At 45.4% G+C, this 18,317-nt stretch overlaps 1 non-coding gene across 1 annotated transcript; it reads right to left on the bottom strand.

Moving 5' to 3' along the window:
- Nucleotides 1-2,693: 2,693 nt before the first annotated feature.
- On the bottom strand, nt 2,694-2,778 carry TRNAR-UCU (transfer RNA arginine (anticodon UCU)). The gene is given in 2 exon segments: nt 2,694-2,729; nt 2,742-2,778. It is a non-coding gene; the product is annotated as a tRNA-Arg (tRNA).
- Between the last annotated feature and the right edge of the window lie 15,539 nt (nt 2,779-18,317).

Raw genomic sequence — 18,317 nt, 5'->3', positions numbered from 1 at the left:
GGCAGCTGCTGACATTTCATAGAGGTCCAGATCACATCAGGAAATGGTTGGGTACACCGTCTGTAGGACCCAACGATTGTCCACACAGCCAATAATTCATTGCGTTTGTGCAACTAATTCAACAGCAGACGGTTTGCATCAAAATTTGACTTTTTGAATTGTCCCATGTCTTAGATCGGGTTTGGGTGGCAGATCGGTAAGGCACGATTGACAATTTTTTACAACCAGTTGGCCACAAGCCAGTTAGTTCTGACTTGTTCAGTGCAGGATTTACCGGACCAAACCTAGAACTGCTGAATTAATAAGTTAAAGGGGTATTCCCATCTGGGCATTTACATTTAAATAAATTCATTTGCCATATGTAAACATTTCTTCAATTGGATGTTAATAAAAAAAATGTTCCCGTGTGAAGATAATTTCTCATAAATGTCGTCATATGGTCCCTTAGAAACCAAATAGCTTCCTCGGATACGACCACGTCACACTCTGGCAGCGGTGGCCAGACTTGCGCTATAGAGTCCTGCCGGACCACCAGGATTCAGCGATCATTACCACAGGACGGCCGTGCGACGTGTAGTAACTCCCAGACATTTTATATACAAAACCTTTTGTTTCTTTGTGCACTCACTCCAGCAGAGGTGGCCGTATCCGAGGAAGCAATCTTGTTTCTAAGGGACAACATGGCTACATTTATGAGAAATTATCTTCACACAGGAACATTTTTTTTTTAATAACATCTAATTGAAGAAATGTTTATATATGGCAGATTAATCAAACTGAATGTGAATGCCCAGATGAGAATACCCCTTTAAGTTCAGTTCAGTGGCTCTTTGTTCAGTCCGGTTCATGAAGCACAGAGTGGGCAATGGAGCATAGTCTTGCAAATTTTTATAATAAAGCTGCACCAGCTTGTGCAGAATTATTACACTTGGTCTAATGGGGAACACTTTTTCATAATGAAATGGCAGAGCATCCAAACACCAGAGCGACCGGCATTGTGATGTCACCACTGCTGAGGTCACCTGTCACAGGCCACATCTCCTGAGTGAAGCTAGACTCCACAGCGCTTGATCTGGCCTCCACAAAGGTGGGATACAATGTGAAATTGGTAAAGTCTCTGCAGCAGCATAACCACGCCCAATGCAAACTTTGGATTGGGGCCCCATATAGCTAAACCCAGTGCCACACATTACATTTGAGAAGACACATACATACACACAGCACCATATATATATATATATATATATATATATATGTGTCCAGCAACAGCCCACTCATTAATAAAATGTCCACCGCAGCCTCACAATATTAAAGGAAATCTACCACCAGGATTGTTAACCAAGCACACTTACAGTACATGCTGGTGTGTGCCCCCTCTGGCAGAATCCGCTCTTCTTGTAGCTTCTTATGCCCTTGATTTTACAAAAAAGGCTTTTAAAAAAAACGATGCGAGTGAGCCTGAGGGGCTCCAGGCTTCATAGCTATAAAAATGTCTAGCAGCAGCCTCCCCCCATTAATAAAATATCCAGTGGCTGCCCCCACTATTACATCATAAATTAGCATTCACAATTCCCCTCGTCATACAAAACTAAAATTAACTCTGCACTTGCCTCTGGCGCTCCGTCTTTCTCTTCTCACCGCAACTTTCCACACAGCGTGTCTGAGCGCTCTGCCCGCTCACAGTGTATGATGTCATCAGGCAGCGCCACCGCCACATCATACAGTGTGTGCTGGCAAAGCTTACAGACCTGTCTGTGCTCGTGTGCTCAGGTAATCACATGTACTTGTCATGTGCCCACAGTCTCGACTGAAAAGAGGAAACCCGCACTCAGTATGAGGGTCTGTTATAAATAACTGCTCTTTTCCCCTAGATGCTGCACATGTTTAAATGGCTTTATTTCCAGGAAACAAAACACTAGTGCCAGGGCCGGTCCGATATAGATGAGTAGCATGATCACAATATACTGCAATGTCGTAGTTCTGTATGAGCCGCATCCTTAATACATAAAAATAATCATTCAATACTGTGAATACTGAAATAAAAAAAACCCTCAACCTAAACGATTTTTGCCACTTTGCCGACCAGGAAAAAAATCTAAGTGATCCTGCAAAAAATGGAAAATGGAAACTTTTGTTATGTGTCAGAATATAGCTATGTATAAATACATGTGCATTTATATAAATATATATATATATGCATTGTTTTACACAGTTTTATTAATTTAAAAAAAAAACATTAAGACAGAATGTAACCATATAAAGTGGATATAATGTATATATCTTCACGGCACAGCAAAAGCCGTAATAACACAACTCATGACATACGTAGCCATGTACTATTTATAAGTCTTGACAAAATCTGCAGTAAAGACAATGCAGATGTGAACAGAGCCCTAGGAGCTCAGTATGTTCAGATTTTACCTCCCACAATGCAGCCTCGGAGCACCATCCATTAGTGCAGCATGCGGAGTTAAATTCCATGGGTGAAAGCCGCAGATGGTGCAGTGTGAACATAACCCAATGCGCTGGGGGTAACAGGAATATGTTATAAACACAGCAGTGCTCAATGCCACTGGTTTCCCTGCAGTCACATTTTCCTTCCATATTACACGTAACAGCTTTTTACTATTCATTAGAAATAAACTCGATCGAATCGAAAGATAAAATGTAATGTAAACAAAGACATAAAAACGCGACTCCGCCGGGACTCGAACCCGGAACCTTTGAATCTCTTCCTGCCCTAGAAGTCCAATGCGCTATCCATTGCGCCACGGAGCCACCTGTTGGATTCGGAGGAAATAACGTACATCAGGAAAGTCATAAGAAGCAGCGGTACTTCCTGGAGGGTGAAGGACCTGTGATGATGTCATGGTCATGTGACCGGATTGTTATGTGGGAGGGGCTGAGCTAAGATTGTAGAAGGGGAGATGATTAGGGAGGAGAGAAGCAGGGGACAGCGAGCAGCTAAGGAGCAGGAGGAGGATAGGGGGTGCAGGCAGTATGAGGAGGAGGACAGGGGTGCAGGGTGTAATGAGGAGGACAGGGGGTGCAGGCTGTGAGAAGGAGGAGGACAGGGGTGCAGGCTGTGAGGAGGACAGGGGGTGCAGGCTGTGAGGAGGAGGAGAGGGGGTGCAGGCTGTGAGAAAGAGGAGGAGAGGGGGTGCAGGCTGTGAGAAAGAGGAGGAGAGGGGGTGCAGGCTGTGAGGAGGAGGATGACAGGGGTTGCAGGGTGTAATGAGGAGGAGGACAGGGGGTGCAGGCTGTGAGGAGGAGGAGGACAGGGGGTGCAGGGTGTAATGAGGAGGACGACAGGGGGTGCAGGGTGTGAGGAGGAGGAGGACAGGGGGTGCAGGGTGTGAGGAGGAGGACAGGGGCTGCAGGCTGTAATGAGGAGGGGGTGCAGGGTGTAATGAGGAGGACAGGGGCTGCAGGCTGTAATGAGGAGGAGGACGGGGTGCAGGGTGTGAGGAGGAGGATAGGGGGTGCAGGGTGTAATGAGGAGGAAGAGGACAGGGGGTGCAGACTGTGAGGAGGAGGAGGACAGGGGGTGCAGGCTGTGAGGAGGAGGACAGGGGGTGCAGGCTATGAGGAGAAGGAGGACTGGGGGTGCAGGCTGTGAGGAGGAGAAGGACAGGGGGTGCAGGGTGTAATGAGCAGGAGGACAGGGAGTGCAGGGTGTGAGGAGGAGGAGGACAGGGGGAGCAGGGTGTAATGAGGAGGAAGAGGACAGGGGGTGCAGACTGTGAGGAGGAGGAGGACAGGGGGTGCAGGCTGTGAGGAGGAGGACGGGGTGCAGGCTGTGTGGAGGAGGACAGGGGGTGCAGGCTGTGAGGAAGAGGAGGACAGGGGGTGCAGGGTGTAATGAGGAGGACGACAGGGGGTGCAGGGTGTGAGGAGGAGGAGGACAGGGGGTGCAGGGTGTGAGGAGGAGGACAGGGGCTGCAGGCTGTAATGAGGAGGAGGACGGGGTGCAGGGTGTGAGGAGGAGGAGGACAGGGGGTGCAGGGTGTAATGAGGAGGAAGAGGACAGGGGGTGCAGACTGTGAGGAGGAGGAGGACAGGGGGTGCAGGGTGTAATGAGGAAGACAATGGGTGCAGGGTGTAATGAGGAGGAGGAGGACAGGGGGTGCAGGGTGTAATGAGGAGGAGGAGGACAGGGGGTGCAGGGTGTGAGGAGGAGGAGGACAGGGGGTGCAGGGTGTAATGAGGAGGAAGAGGACAGGGGGTGCAGACTGTGAGGAGGAGGAGGACAGGGGGTGCAGGGTGTAATGAGGAAGACAATGGGTGCAGGGTGTAATGAGGAGGAGGAGGACAGGGGGTGCAGGGTGTAATGAGGAGGAGGAGGACAGGGGGTGCAGGGTGTGAGGAGGAGGAGGACAGGGGGTGCAGGGTGTAATGAGCAGGACGACAGGGGGTGCAGAGTGTGAGGAGGACAGGGGCTACAGGCTGTAATGAGGAGGAGGACGGGGTGCAGGGTGTGAGGAGGACAGGGGGTGCAGGGTGTAATGAGGAGGAAGAGGACAGGGGGTGCAGACTGTGAGGAGGAGGAGGACAGGGGGTGCAGGCTGTAAGGAGGAGGACAGGGGGTGCAGGGTGTAATGAGGAGGAGGACAAGGGGTGCAGGGTGTAATGAGGAGGACAGGGGGTGCAGGGTGTAATGAGGAGGAGGACAGGGGGTGCGGGGTGTAAGGAGGAGGAGGATGACAGGGGGTGCAGGGTGTGAGGAGGAGGAGGACAGGGGGTGCAGGGTGTGAGGAGGAGGAGGACAGGGGCTGCAGGCTGTAATGAGGAGGACGGGGTGCAGGGTGTGAGGAGGAGGAGCACAGGGGGTGCAGGGTGTAATGAGGAGGAAGAGGACAGGGGGTGCAGACTGTGAGGAGGAGGAGGACAGGGGGTGCAGGCTGTAAGGAGGACAGGGGGTGCAGGATCTAATGAGGAGGAGGACAAGGGGTGCAGGTTGTAATGAGGAGGAGGAGGACAGGGGGTGCAGGCTGTGAGGAGGAGGACATGAGGTGCAGGCTGTGAGGAGGTGGACAGGGGTTGCAGGCTGTAAGGAGGAGGACAGGAGGTGCAGGGTGTAATGAGGAGGAGGAGGACAAGGGGTGTAGTTTGTAATGAGGAGGAGGAGGACAGGGGGTGCAGGGTGTAATGAGGAGGAGGACAGGGGGTGCAGGGTGTGAGGAGGAGGACAGGGGGTGCAGGGTGTGAGGAGGAGGACAGGGGGTGCAGGGTGTGTGGAGGAGGACAGGAGGTGTAGGGTGTAATGAGGAGGAGGACAGGGGGTGTAGGGTGTAAGGAGGAGGACAGGAGGTGCAGGGTGTAATGAGGAGGAGGAGGACAAGGGGTGTAGTTTGTACTGAGGAGGAGGAGGACAGGGTGTGAGGAGGAGGACAGGGGGTGCAGACTGTGAGGAGGACAGGAGGTGCAGGCTGTAAGGAGGAGGACAGGGGGTGCAGGGTGTACTGAGGAGGACAAGGGGTGCAGGGTGTGAGGAGGAGGACAGGGGGTGCAGGGTGTGAGGAGGAGGACAGGGGGTGCAGGGTGTGTGGAGGAGGACAGGAGGTGTAGGGTGTAATGAGGAGGAGGACAGGGGGTGTAGGGTGTAAGGAGGAGGACAGGAGGTGCAGGGTGTAATGAGGAGGAGGAGGACAAGGGGTGTAGTTTGTACTGAGGAGGAGGAGGACAGGGTGTGAGGAGGAGGACAGGGGGTGCAGACTGTGAGGAGGACAGGAGGTGCAGGCTGTAAGGAGGAGGACAGGGGGTGCAGGGTGTAATGAGGAGGACAAGGGGTGCAGGGTGTAATGAGGAGGAGGACAGGGGGTGCGGGGTGTAAGGAGGACGACAGGGGGTGCAGGCTGTAAGGAGGAGGACAGGGGGTGCAGGGTGTGAGAGGAGGAGGACAGGGGGTGCAGGGTGTAATGAGGAGGAGGACAGGGGGTGCAGGGTGTGAGAGGAAGAGAAGGACAAGGGGAAGAAAAAAGCTTAGGACTTAGGAAGTCCATATTTCTTTTCACTAATTTTGTAATCTAAAGATGTTTTGGTTCAGTATCTTTCAAGTGGCTTAAAATACTTTTCTGTCCCCGGAGCTGGTTGAAGGCGACTGTTTTGCAGGACGTGCTGTACTTTACTATCGCAGCTCGGGGCAGGAACATTCTTTTGATCACATTTTATTGCATATTATGTGGGATAAGATGGCTAAAAATCATTATTTCTGATGGCTTTTTAAATTCTTTTTTATGGCGTTTATTGTGAAGTTTCAATAATGATTTCGTTTTCTAGTACAGGGCTATGTGGTCCAGTAGACCTGGGCAGCTGGGATTAGTATCAGTGTTCACTTACCTTTACCCCGCCTGACAAATATGCTCACACTGGACAGAAAGAAATAAAGAATACAGAATTGTATAAGGTGTAATCTGAACTCTTACCACGAGGTGGCAGTAGAATACAGTTTATTCTGTTTTATTTCTCTTTCAGGTCATGTTACATAGTTTTGTAGTCTGAGTGTTACTTTTATTATTTATTGTTACATTTTGTTATTTTGTGTGTAATTATTTAGGGGCTTTTCTGTAACAAATCTTCTCTGCTGCTTAACTATTTTTTTTGTCTGGCAGACCTGACACAGACGACTATTAATCTGAACAGCCAAAATGTTTCCTATCCAGTGGCCTCTATAGGGAAAATATAGGGAGCTAATGATGACAACACTCCTTTTTGTGCCAGTCATTCATGGCTCTTATTCAACAAGGATACTGTTCACATGTAATATTAAAGGGATCTTCCAACCAAACAAGTTAAGCCCTATCCACAGCATAGGGCCTAACTTGCTGATAGGTGGGGGTCTCAATCATGAGACCCCCACAGAACACAAGAGCAGTTTACCCCAGTTGCTTCCCAAGATGAGGGGCGCAGCAGGATCTGCATGTCAGGGCTGCCCCTTTCATCTCTATGGAGTTGACAGAGATAGCAAGCATTTCTCAACAATCTCCATCAGCACCATAGAGATGAATGGGGCAGCCCGGCCAGCTGCTCCGCTCATCTCAGGGAGAAACAAGGGTCCGACTGGGGTACATCGAGCCCCCTGGTCTCATGATCTGTGGGGGTCTCTGTATAGGGCCTAACTTGTTTTGTGGGAAAACCTCTTGAAGTATCCTAAGATGGTGCCATGATAGATAGGCTGCCGTGTTTCCATGCCCCTTTTGCTCAAATCTTACACTGGCTTTAAGGCCCCCACTCTGATGACCAACTGATGACCACCAGATACAGCCCCGCATGTTGAGACAGCCAATCCTGCCCTCTGGAAGGCCTGCTCGAGTTGATGGAGTGCCTGCCTTCCACGACAGCCGCAGATTGTGCCTTGCTCAAACTTCGGTACTGCTGGTAAGGAGATCCTAGTAGAAAATACCGGCGCCCGCCCAAACCGCAGCCTCACGGCATGGAGTCTGGAGCTTTGGGCCAACTGCTGCCAGGCCGCAACCAGCCTAGGATGCGCTCACTACTGAAAGGCTGGCATTGATGTAGGCCAGTAGGCCCTGTGTCACTCAAAGCGCTCCACCCCTGCCCAAGCAGCTTTTGTGGTCTAGACCTGGTCCAGGCTAGAAGTGCAGCGGACCATCCAACAGTCGCTGCACTGCAGCCCGTACAGCTCGCCACTACAGGTAACCACAGGACCATCCTACAACCGCTGGCCCAGTGACCCACCTGGCCCCATCTACCAGGCCCTGTATTGTCAAACATATGTAACTATATGCTGGGCACTATGGACAAAATAATTTTCCCTTCCCAGGGATCAATAAGGTTGTATTGTATTGTATTTGGTTAAAGAATGGTAAAAAAAAAAAAAATGGGCCCCCTTGAACTTTTCTACCTTTTGGTAGAAAACATAAATGTATAAAATTGGAATTTTTAGGTGAAGAATCAACAACAAGTGTGACACAAAATGGATATTTTAAAGTTTTGTAAAAAATAAACTGAAAAGTGGGGCGTGCAATGTTATTCGGCTCCTTTATTTTCAGTGCAGCGAACTCACTCCAGAAGCTCAGTGAGGATCTCTGAATGATCCAATGTTGTCCTAAATGACTGATGATAAATATAATCCACCTGTGTGTAATCCGGTCTCCATATAAACACACCTGCTCTGCATCATTGAAGACCCAATAACACACCAGGCAGGTCTACCAAGACCCGGCCGTCCCTCTAAACTTTCATCTCGAACAAGGAGAAGACTGATCAGAGATACAGCCAAGAGGCCCATGATCCCTCTGTATGAACTGCAGAGACCTACAGATGAGGTGGGAGACTCTGTCCATAGGAAAACAATCAGTTGTACACTGTACAAATCTGCCCTTTATGGAAGAGAGGCAAGAAGTAGCCATTTCTCAAAGATATCCATAAAAAGTCTTGTTTCAAGGTTGCCACAAGCCGCCTGGGATACACCAAACACGTGGAAGAAGGTGCTCTGGTCAGATGAAACCAAAATCCAACTTTTTGGCAACAATGCCAAACTATATGTTTGGCTTAAAAGCAACACAGCTCATCCCCCTGAACACACCATCCCCACTGTCGACGTGGTGGCAGCATCATGGTTTGGGCTTTTCTTCAGGAGGGACAAGGAAGATGGATGGAGCCAAATACAGGACCATTCTGGAAGAAAACCTGTTGGAGTCTGCAAAAGAATTGAGACTAGGGCTGAGATTTATTTTCCAACAAGACAATGATCCCAAACAAAAAGTAAAATCTACAATGAAAGGTTCACAAAGAAACGTATCCAGGTGTTAGAATGGCCAAGACACAGTCCAGACCTGAAACAAATCAAGAATCTGTAAAAAGCTGAAAACTGCTGCTCACAATCGCTCTCCATCCAACCTCACTGAGCTCCAGCTGTTTTCCAAGGAAGAATGGTCAAGAATTTCAGTCTCTAAATGTGCAAGACCCGATACCCCAAGCAACTTGCAGCTATAATCACAGCAAACGGTGGCGCTACAAAGTATTAACTTAAGGGGGCCAAATAATATTACATGCCCCAGTTTCAGGATTTTTTTTTTAAGTTTCAAGTATCTAATAAATTTTGTTACACTTCACAATTGTTTCCCACTTGTTGTTGATTCTTCACCAAAAAATTCCAATTTTATATGTTTATATTTGAAGACTGAAATGTGGCAAAAGATTAAAAAAAGTTTACAGGGGCTGAATACTTTTGCAAGGCGCTGCACATACTTCTCTGAAGGATCCTGATGCTTAATTACTGAGGATGCCCAGTGCCCTGTACCTCTAGATGTAGTGATGTTCCCATTATTCACTGGCGTTGGATCACCATGAAAGTCTCCTTTTAAATAACCGAGCGATGGCGACACACGACCTCATTGCTTTATTTATAATTTCACTTTTGTAATCACGGGGTTCCCTAGCGGTTGGACCCCAGAAATCATCCACTTACCACCTATCCATTGGATATGGGCAAAGTAAAATTTTAAAAAAGCACCACTTTTTTTCTACCTGTAAATAACGTAAAAGGATGAGACACAACCACCATGAGGAGTGACCTAGATAGCTGACAGAATAGCGTTTGAACTCAAGTTTCTAGACTATGAGGCTTATTTACTAAGGGTCATGGATCGCACTTTCATGGGATATTGCACCTTTTTGGCGATTTGCACGGCTTGGACAGGTATTTAACAAGCGTCTGCACTGGGAATGTGGCGCATGTGATCGGTTTTTGGCGCAGCTTCGCTGGCTTTCATGCAACATAATTTGGGGGGGGGGGTGCAATTAGAACAATCCAACTTATTCGGACTGAGCGCGGGATTTAACTTTCAAATTGTGTCGTGAGACAATGCACTTACATGCACCAGAAAGAAGAAGGTGAACACAGGCGAACCTGAGCGGAGAAGCGACACATGCAGGATATTGGGCGCACAATGCCCCTATGTCTCTGGGGGTTTTAGGTTTATTTTTTTCTAGACTGGTATAGCTTACGTTTCCGAATTCTGCGATGATTTTTCAGCATTGCTGAACAATGAGGGGTTTTGATAGTGATTGTTTTATTGACCCGGTGATGGATTATTTTGAAATATCAAGCATGTTCCAGTATAATATAACACACAATATTCATGCTTGAACACATACTAGACAGCTGCAGGAATTCTATCCTCCAGGTAATAACCGTACTTTCCTACCCTTTGCTTTCTTATTCTATGCAAAAATGATATATACAGGAACACGTTTACATTCATGTTTGGGGTACACTGTTGGGACAGCAGCAATTTATTGAAAATACAGATTTTATGAATTTCTATTGTTATTAACTGCTGAATGTACACACAAGAGGACATTTATCCGGACTTTTTTGGCGTACAAGCCCTGAAATAATTGTATTTTCCTCCCCACGCCTCAGGTGTGCTTGTGCGCCCACTATAGTCTGTGAACATTCACTCGTTACGTGCAAATCTACATCAGGCAGTACCTGGCACAGAATTGCTCAGCCGCCCGTCAGATACATCAGGATTCAGGAGCCTTTGTGTTCAGCCGTGTATGATAAATTCCCCATGAAGAATCTATAGCTACAGTATATGAGTCAATGATCAAGGGGCTCCTCTACATATTCACACAGCAACAATAGATAACAACTAATATAGATTCCAAAAATGTATGAATTATGAAATAACTCATAGAAGTAGAAAACAGTGAAGCGCTGAACTTCTGTTAGTTACCTTTCCCTTACTTAATATATTCTGTTCGAATCGGATGCACAGTGTCCAACCGCTGTCCACGGTACAAGTAGCCAGCGTCTATAGCATAAAAACGTCTTATTATTTATATTGTTAAGCAATCCTTCTATAACATGTGGATTATAACAACATGATAAACTGGGGTCACTTACTCATAGGACCTGGCGCCATGAATGTGGTAATCTTCTTTTGTTATATGCTGATGAGAAAGAAGGGCTCTGGGGGTTGTAGCTTCACAAGCTGCTACACTGTCTTCTCCTCCCTCTGCCTGCTGTAATCTAACAGTGGGAGGTGGAAGTGCTCCTGCACAGTGGAACCGATTGTGAAGCTACAGCATAGAGGAGCTCTGATAACACCCCCATAGCTCTTCTGGCTCCATAGCATAATTTTAAAAGTTGATTTTACAATCAATAAGGCCATGGACAACAAATATAAGAAGATTACCACAGTTGTGATGTCTGGATTTATAAGTAAGTGCCCCTGGTTTATCGTGCTGGGTTTTGATGGTAGATTTTCTTTAAACAAGGAGATTTTATCCAATGGATGCTGGCTCCTCTTACATAACTTATTAGTGTACAATATTCATTTATATAATATAAATTTAGACCTAATTAAAATCTTTTGAAAAATTTGGTGAAGCCACAGGGAAGCAAATCTTGTAAGGTTTGCTCATCTATTCTGGAGCATCTTATATTTTAGCATTGGTGATACCTCTGAATTTGGACAGGTGCGGTGTGGTATTGATAGAAAGCAGCCATCGAAAGTCCCTGTAAGGCCCCTTTCACACTCACGTTTTTCACGCGTGCTTTCTGCGTGTGCATTTGAAGAGCAGAACTTGCATTGCACTTGTAATCAATGTGTTTTTTCAGACTTGCATTATTTTTACGCACACACGTGATTTTTTCTAATGCGCGTTTAAATTTCAGCATGCTCTACTTTTGCAAGTCACGCACGTGAAAAACGCACCATACAAGTCTATGGAGATGCATCAAAAATGCATTGCACTCTGAGACACTTACAAGCGCCAATAAAATGCACTGAAAATGCATTGGAAACACACAAAAAAATGTGCATGAAAAACAGACACTGAACAAACTCTGACTGAAAACTGTCAGTTTTTCACTGACCAAACCCTGATCGCCCCCTGATCAGACTCTGACGTGATCTGCAACGCAAGTGTGAAAGGAGCCTAAGTCTTTGGATCAATGGCGCAGCGTCATTGCATGTTTCATTTAAAAACATTTAAACTATAACATCATTTTCCATCTGAAAGCTGTTGTTGAAATTTGAAAATGTTGTAGGATTTCATGCAAAGTGAGTTCAGGAAATTTTGCAAACACAACATATCCGATGCCAAATCTTGCCCTGCGGCTCTAGCTGTCTCTTGCTCCGCATCATCAGCAGTAGAGGATTATGAATGATATGCTTGCAGAGCATCTAAAGCTGGAGAGATGTTTGATAGCGGGAAGGAGAATTCAAGAATGTCTGGAATGTTCATCTGCCTTCCATGAGATGAATAAAGTTATTTAAATACTTTTCTTTTCTTAAACAAATGTTACCGGAATGCCCCCCATTCTCATTCTGAGCAGTCACTGACTTGTGGAGGGCAAATGCATCACTTATTTCTTTCGTAAACTTCCATCTTTAATTTACTGTAAATGATTTTGTCTGTAATTTATTCTTAAGATGAAAAATGAACTGCACCAAGTTTATGAAAAGTTTTTGTCCTTATAAAACCTTTTGCGGTGGGTCACAAAAAGATATATTGATCAATCAAGTCATTCCAGTCGCTCAGCAACCATCTCAAATCTATGGTGGAGTGTGTCAAAAAGTGTTTGATGAAGTTGCAGCACCTCCACAGGGCAAATGAGGCATTACACAGTGTTTTTATCCCCAGGTCATCCAAAGCAGAAAATTCTGTTTGTATTTGTGTTGTAGTGTGACTTATAGAGGAAGACCCCCCCCCCCCCCCATTACCTTGTAACACCATACTATGAAATCTGAGAAGGGGTTTTCTAAACCAGATAAACCCATTTGTTGCATAGACTCGTAAAAATTCCAAACTTTGGTGCGTACCACCTAGGAAGCAAAAAACATTCTGGATAGCGTTGACCTTTCCTTAGATAGCTCTGACTAGTCCACCTCTGTCAATCAGGTGATATAAACAGCCTCATATAGAGCGCAGAGAACCGGTGATGGGGGTTCCAGGTTTAGGACAATACTGATCTGATATTTATAAGCTATCATACGGATAGGTCATCAATAACTAATGCCCAGAAAACTTACTTACGTTTGAGGTTGTACCAAGTTGGCATGTTATTCCCTATCCAAAGGATAGAGGATTACAAGCTTGAGGGTCCGACTACTGAAACCCCCACTAATCATGAGAAAGCGTTCTCTCTATTGCTGGGGGTCCCGTTCCCATGACCCTCACTGGGCAGCCTGTTATACTCTGTCCGGTAGATAGGTGATAACTTTCCTATTTGCTACAACCCCTTTAACTTTAACTAATTCTCTAATAGGTTCCACAAAGACAAAGTTCCAAAGCAGACGTCCTCTGACAGATTTCAGCTCATGAAATTTTGCTCAGTAGCATCTGCTCACAAGTAATATCCTTAGTTATGCAAACTGTAAATGGCTGTTTGTGTCTATGGAGGGCGTGTAATAGCAGCCAATGTGTAATCCACAATAAAGAATGTGTGAGGCGTGAGGCTGGTATGCGTTGGAGGCTCGTGGATGGCCTCTTATCATTCTTGTGTGTATACATAGAGAAATGAACGCTCAGCAGAGGAGAAACACCTGATTCACCACATCTGAGTTATGCACAAGCACCGACAAGTTCATTTTTCAGAGCTAAACAGACACCTCCAGCACTTTGGAGTTGTTACTGCAGATAGTTATGAATAAAATGGCTGTATGTCTAGGGACAGCAATACATTTCACATTTTCTAACAACTTTGAAGCGTGTGCCAGAATTTATTATACTGGTTTAACCCCTTACACCATACTACAGCACAGCGCTCTCCATACAAGCCTCATTATACATGGCAGGTTTCTGTTGTATTATGCTGTAGACACTCGCCCCCAACATCTGTGATCGCTGCAGGCTCCGATTGTGGTGGGCAACTCTTTAAGTGACACTTTCTCATTTGACAGTGCACAGGATGCTGGCAATTGGGTGCCATAATCTTGGCTCCGATTGATGCTCCATTTCAGTTCACACGATGGTGACTTTGACAGCCGAGATCCCATGGCTGTCATAGCAGAAACCTTAATAGTCCCTGCCAGAGGTATGAAGCACTTGGGGGTCAGAAATACAATGGAAAGGAGAAAGCCAAGGTCAGGGAAGATGGCATACTAGCAGAGTCATGGAATAGGTTGTAGGTCACATTGAGCACCTATTACAATTCGATATCTGAGATTAGTGTGGGATGGGTTTGCAGAAGTGCCTGTGTATCACAGAGGAGAACCCCCCACTTGTAAATATCATGGAGGAGGAGACAAAAAATGGAGTCTATGGTTAGAGTTGGTCCTGTCAATAAATTAGGAAATACACTTTAGACATATGTAGACATAACCCAAGTATAGGGATGTTTTATTGTTTAATAAGTAGATGCCAGGGTGCATAAGGATTAGGTCCGATCCATATGTTTCCAGGAAGTTAGACCTGCCAGCGTATTTTATTAGTTGCGTTCTTCCCCCTTCTAACTTATATAATGGGGAAGATTTATCAAGCTGTCTAAAAGTCTAAAAGTCAGAACAGTTCTAGTTGCCCATGGCAACCAATCGCAGCTCCCCTTTAAAACATTCATGAGCACTGGTAAAATGAAAGCTGAACTCTGATTGGTTGCCATGGGCAACTAGAAACATTCTGACTTTCAGACAGCTTGATAAATCTGCTCCAATATGTATGCTCGTCCTAACCCTGGGAAAGATGGCTCATTTTATTCGCAACTTTAGACATTTTTATGGGACTAACATAATTAATTAAAGGCCAGACATGGCAGTATTGTCTGTATTATCTAGAGTTTAAAGGGAACCTGTCACTACATATTTCTCAAATACAACTAGCATGGAGGCATTTCATGTGATCAGATACATATATTTTGCAAATGTTAGGGGATAAAGGACCTTAGATGACATCACTCTTGTCCAGGGCCGGTGCCAGCACTGGGCATACCCGGGCAAGTGCCAGGGCACAGAGTTCTTTATATGAAATAGCCATGAGGGAGCTGTTTAGTATGATAAACTAGGGAATATTTTAGTGAACAGGAGACTTTTCTGAATTTTTAATGCTGTCACATGAGTTCACTGCAAAGGGGCCCACTGAGGCCAGGGGCCTACGGAAACCTCGAAGCAACCCTGCTCTTGTCACATGACAAGAAGTGCTGAATGATGTTACAGAGCTCTCTCTCCAGCAAGGCACTGTGTAAAACATTTTACACATTGGGGCTTATTTACCAAGGGTCCCGCGGCCGCATTTCCGTCAGGTTTTCTGACATTTTCGGGTATTGCTGGGACAGGCATTTAGAAGGGGATTGTGTCGCACGCGATCAGATTTTGATGCAGCGTCGCTGGCATTCATGCGACAGAAATCATTGCTGTTGGACGATCAAACAGATTCAGACTGAGCGCGGGATTTAACAGTAAAATTGTGTTGCAAGACATTTCACTCACATACACCGGGAAGAAGAAGGTGAACTCTGTCGGACCTGATCGGGAAAGCGACACATGCAGGATATCGGGCGCACGATCTTAGTGAATCGTGTCAGAGTTCATTCTCGTTGGACACTCCGGATTGGGGAATGCACAGGGACGGGTAAGTAAATGTGCCCCATTATTTCCTACACAACTGTATATGTCTGTAGTTGAATATTTGCAGATGGTTCCCAGGTACATTTATTTTTTTTATCTTCTATATTTATTTTTGTTACTTTTTGTTACTTTATGATATGAATTACATAAATTATATGAAATATATATATTTCAGACTATGTCCCACAATTTTCTAGACCTGATGAAGCACCCTTTCTGAGTTGCGAAACGCGTTGTCTTTAGTGTCTACCAGTTTTATACCTTCAATAGACAGAATTTTGGGAAGAATTTGGAGTGGAATTGTGCAATCAATCGTCATTTAATTGATTTCATTATCTCATTAATTATCCCATTTGTCATCTTTACATGATATATATCCCCAATCTGTCTTTGTGTGTCCCTAAGTACTGGTAGCAATGGGATCTGTCAATCAGGACTAGGCAGGCAGGGTAATGCAGTGATAAATCTGCATATGCAGGACTCCATTTTTATCATTGGACTCACCTGAGGCGAGTTTCACATAAGTTTACAAACTTTTTTTTTTACATTGCAGCCATGGAAAGGAACCATTTAGGGATAAGGGCAATGCTTATTAATCATATTTCTGTGTGAAGTATTTATTTTGGGTGTGTTTAATTTGAATAGCAGGTTCGCTTTAACACAATGTAACAAAGCAATGAGATGAGCCAGAGCCGGAGATCCATCCAGGTACATGCTATCAGATGAACCAGAGGGCATCTGTGCCATAATAACTGATAATGGATTGTATTCAGCGTTCAGGTTACAGGTTTCTCTCCAAGACCCATCCACATGCTGACGCTGCTTGGCAACTCAACACAGTGACTAATGGGAGGTTTTAATTAAACATTTAAATCAAGTTCATGACAGACTGTTCTGTGCAAGTAATCCAATATTCAGCTCTGTGTTCGAGGACCTTTGATATATAGCAAATGCCAGACAAATCTGATTCATCTTCCAGACCTGTTCCAAAACCACCTGTATGAAAAACAAGTCATTTGTTATACAGCGGACGTGGAGCATCCCCACATCCCCTTCTGGAGGCCGCCGCAGGCAGCTGTGGCTACACTCGTGCAGGTTCGTATTTTAGTAATAGTTTTTAATCAGGACGTATTTGCCTTTTAAAGGGGCATTCCAGCGTAAATAAATAATTGTTATTTTTTGTGTACTAAAGGATATATATGTGTATACATTATGAATTCCTCTCTGCTTGGTGTTTTCCGATTGGAAACTTTCATTATTTATCTCTGGTTAATAAAAATCTGCTCTGGTCATGTTATCACCACACAGTGCTGACTGGCTGAACACCTTCGCCTTATAATCCGGCACCTCCCTTCCTGCCTCGCTGGATCTTTGAGTGTTAATGCCTTAGTGAAAGCTCCCCTGCGATATTCCTATGCATTCCTGTTCCTGTGTGTTCCTGCGTTCCTGTGTGTTCCTATGTGTTCCTGCGTGTTCCTGTTCCCGTGTTCCTGTTTCCCTTCTGCCTGAACCTGACCACGAGACTGTCTCCTGCTAAGGTACCTCGGCTGCCACCGTGGGCACCGGTGGAACGACCTGGTGGTACCCTGCCGCAGCAAGACCATCCCTCTTTGCGGCGGGCTCTGATGAAGACCAGGTGCCACTTAGACTCCAATCCCAGGTGTCGCCTAGTACCACCTCCCGCGGTGGTCCAGAGGATCCACTGATCCCGAATCCTGACAAAGGAAAATGAAAAAGGGCCTGGCGAGAGTCAGAAGTATCTATCACCTGTCGAGAAATGCATGAAGACTGTTTGAGACATCACAATTATATCCAGGAAGATTTTAGTTAATTACATTTTTGTATATTTGTAGTTCAACGACTTGTGAGGACTTATAAGGATAACTAATCCACAATATTAATATTTAAAGGGGTTCTCCAGCCATAAACATTGTATTTAATAAACATCAAATATACCAAATTGTTAATTTAAACTGATTTGCTAGATATCACAATTATAGTATTATAATTATCTGGTTTGCTTTCCTCAGCGATCTCCAAGGAAATGACCTGTAGACTTCTGTTCTTCTTGTTGCGTATGCACAAGCTCTTCCTGATTTCCTGGAGGGCTGCTCGTTCATTTGTATAACTTGAGTTCAGAAGCTCATGGGAGTAGAGAAAAGCATGATGGGAGTTGAAGTCCTGAATGTGGTCATCTTGGAGCTACAATCACTGTCAGCAGCTTAAAAGGTACTAAAAAGATAAAATGTAATTTTGTTTTAACAGTAATAGATTATGTCCAGGACTAGCCCAAATTTTACATTTAGTGGCAGGAGAACCCCTTTAACCCACCTCTTCAAGGTCTGCCTCAGTAATAGATGAAACCATGTACCGTGACGGACATAAATATAAAATTACTACTTGACATTTGTCTACAACCAGGTGGAACAACCCATAGATGTTGCAAATAATAGACTTCTACAGGACTTGACTTTGCTTTTTCTGTAGCGCTACTGGGGGCAGAGAGTGATGTGGGTGATGGCAATGGTGTACAGTGCAAAAGAATATGTTAATACTTCATAACCAATGAAAAATGAAGTTAAAGGACAACTATAAGCAGGGGTAGAATGCAATACAGATAGGCTCCTCATTACAACTCCATGTGAGGCTACATGCACAGGACCGTTTATTTAGGCTGTGACCTGACCACAGAATATAAATATAAATGCTATTTCCTTCTGGTTGGCAGGACCTGCAATGATGTCATCTCAGTAGGTAGGTGATACAGTGGGACACATT

Source organism: Engystomops pustulosus, chromosome 10 (assembly GCF_040894005.1).
Source record: "Engystomops pustulosus chromosome 10, aEngPut4.maternal, whole genome shotgun sequence".
Lineage (NCBI taxonomy): Eukaryota > Metazoa > Chordata > Amphibia > Anura > Leptodactylidae > Engystomops > Engystomops pustulosus.
Note: the sequence above shows the minus strand (reverse complement) of the source record. Positions and strands in the feature narration are given on the sequence as shown.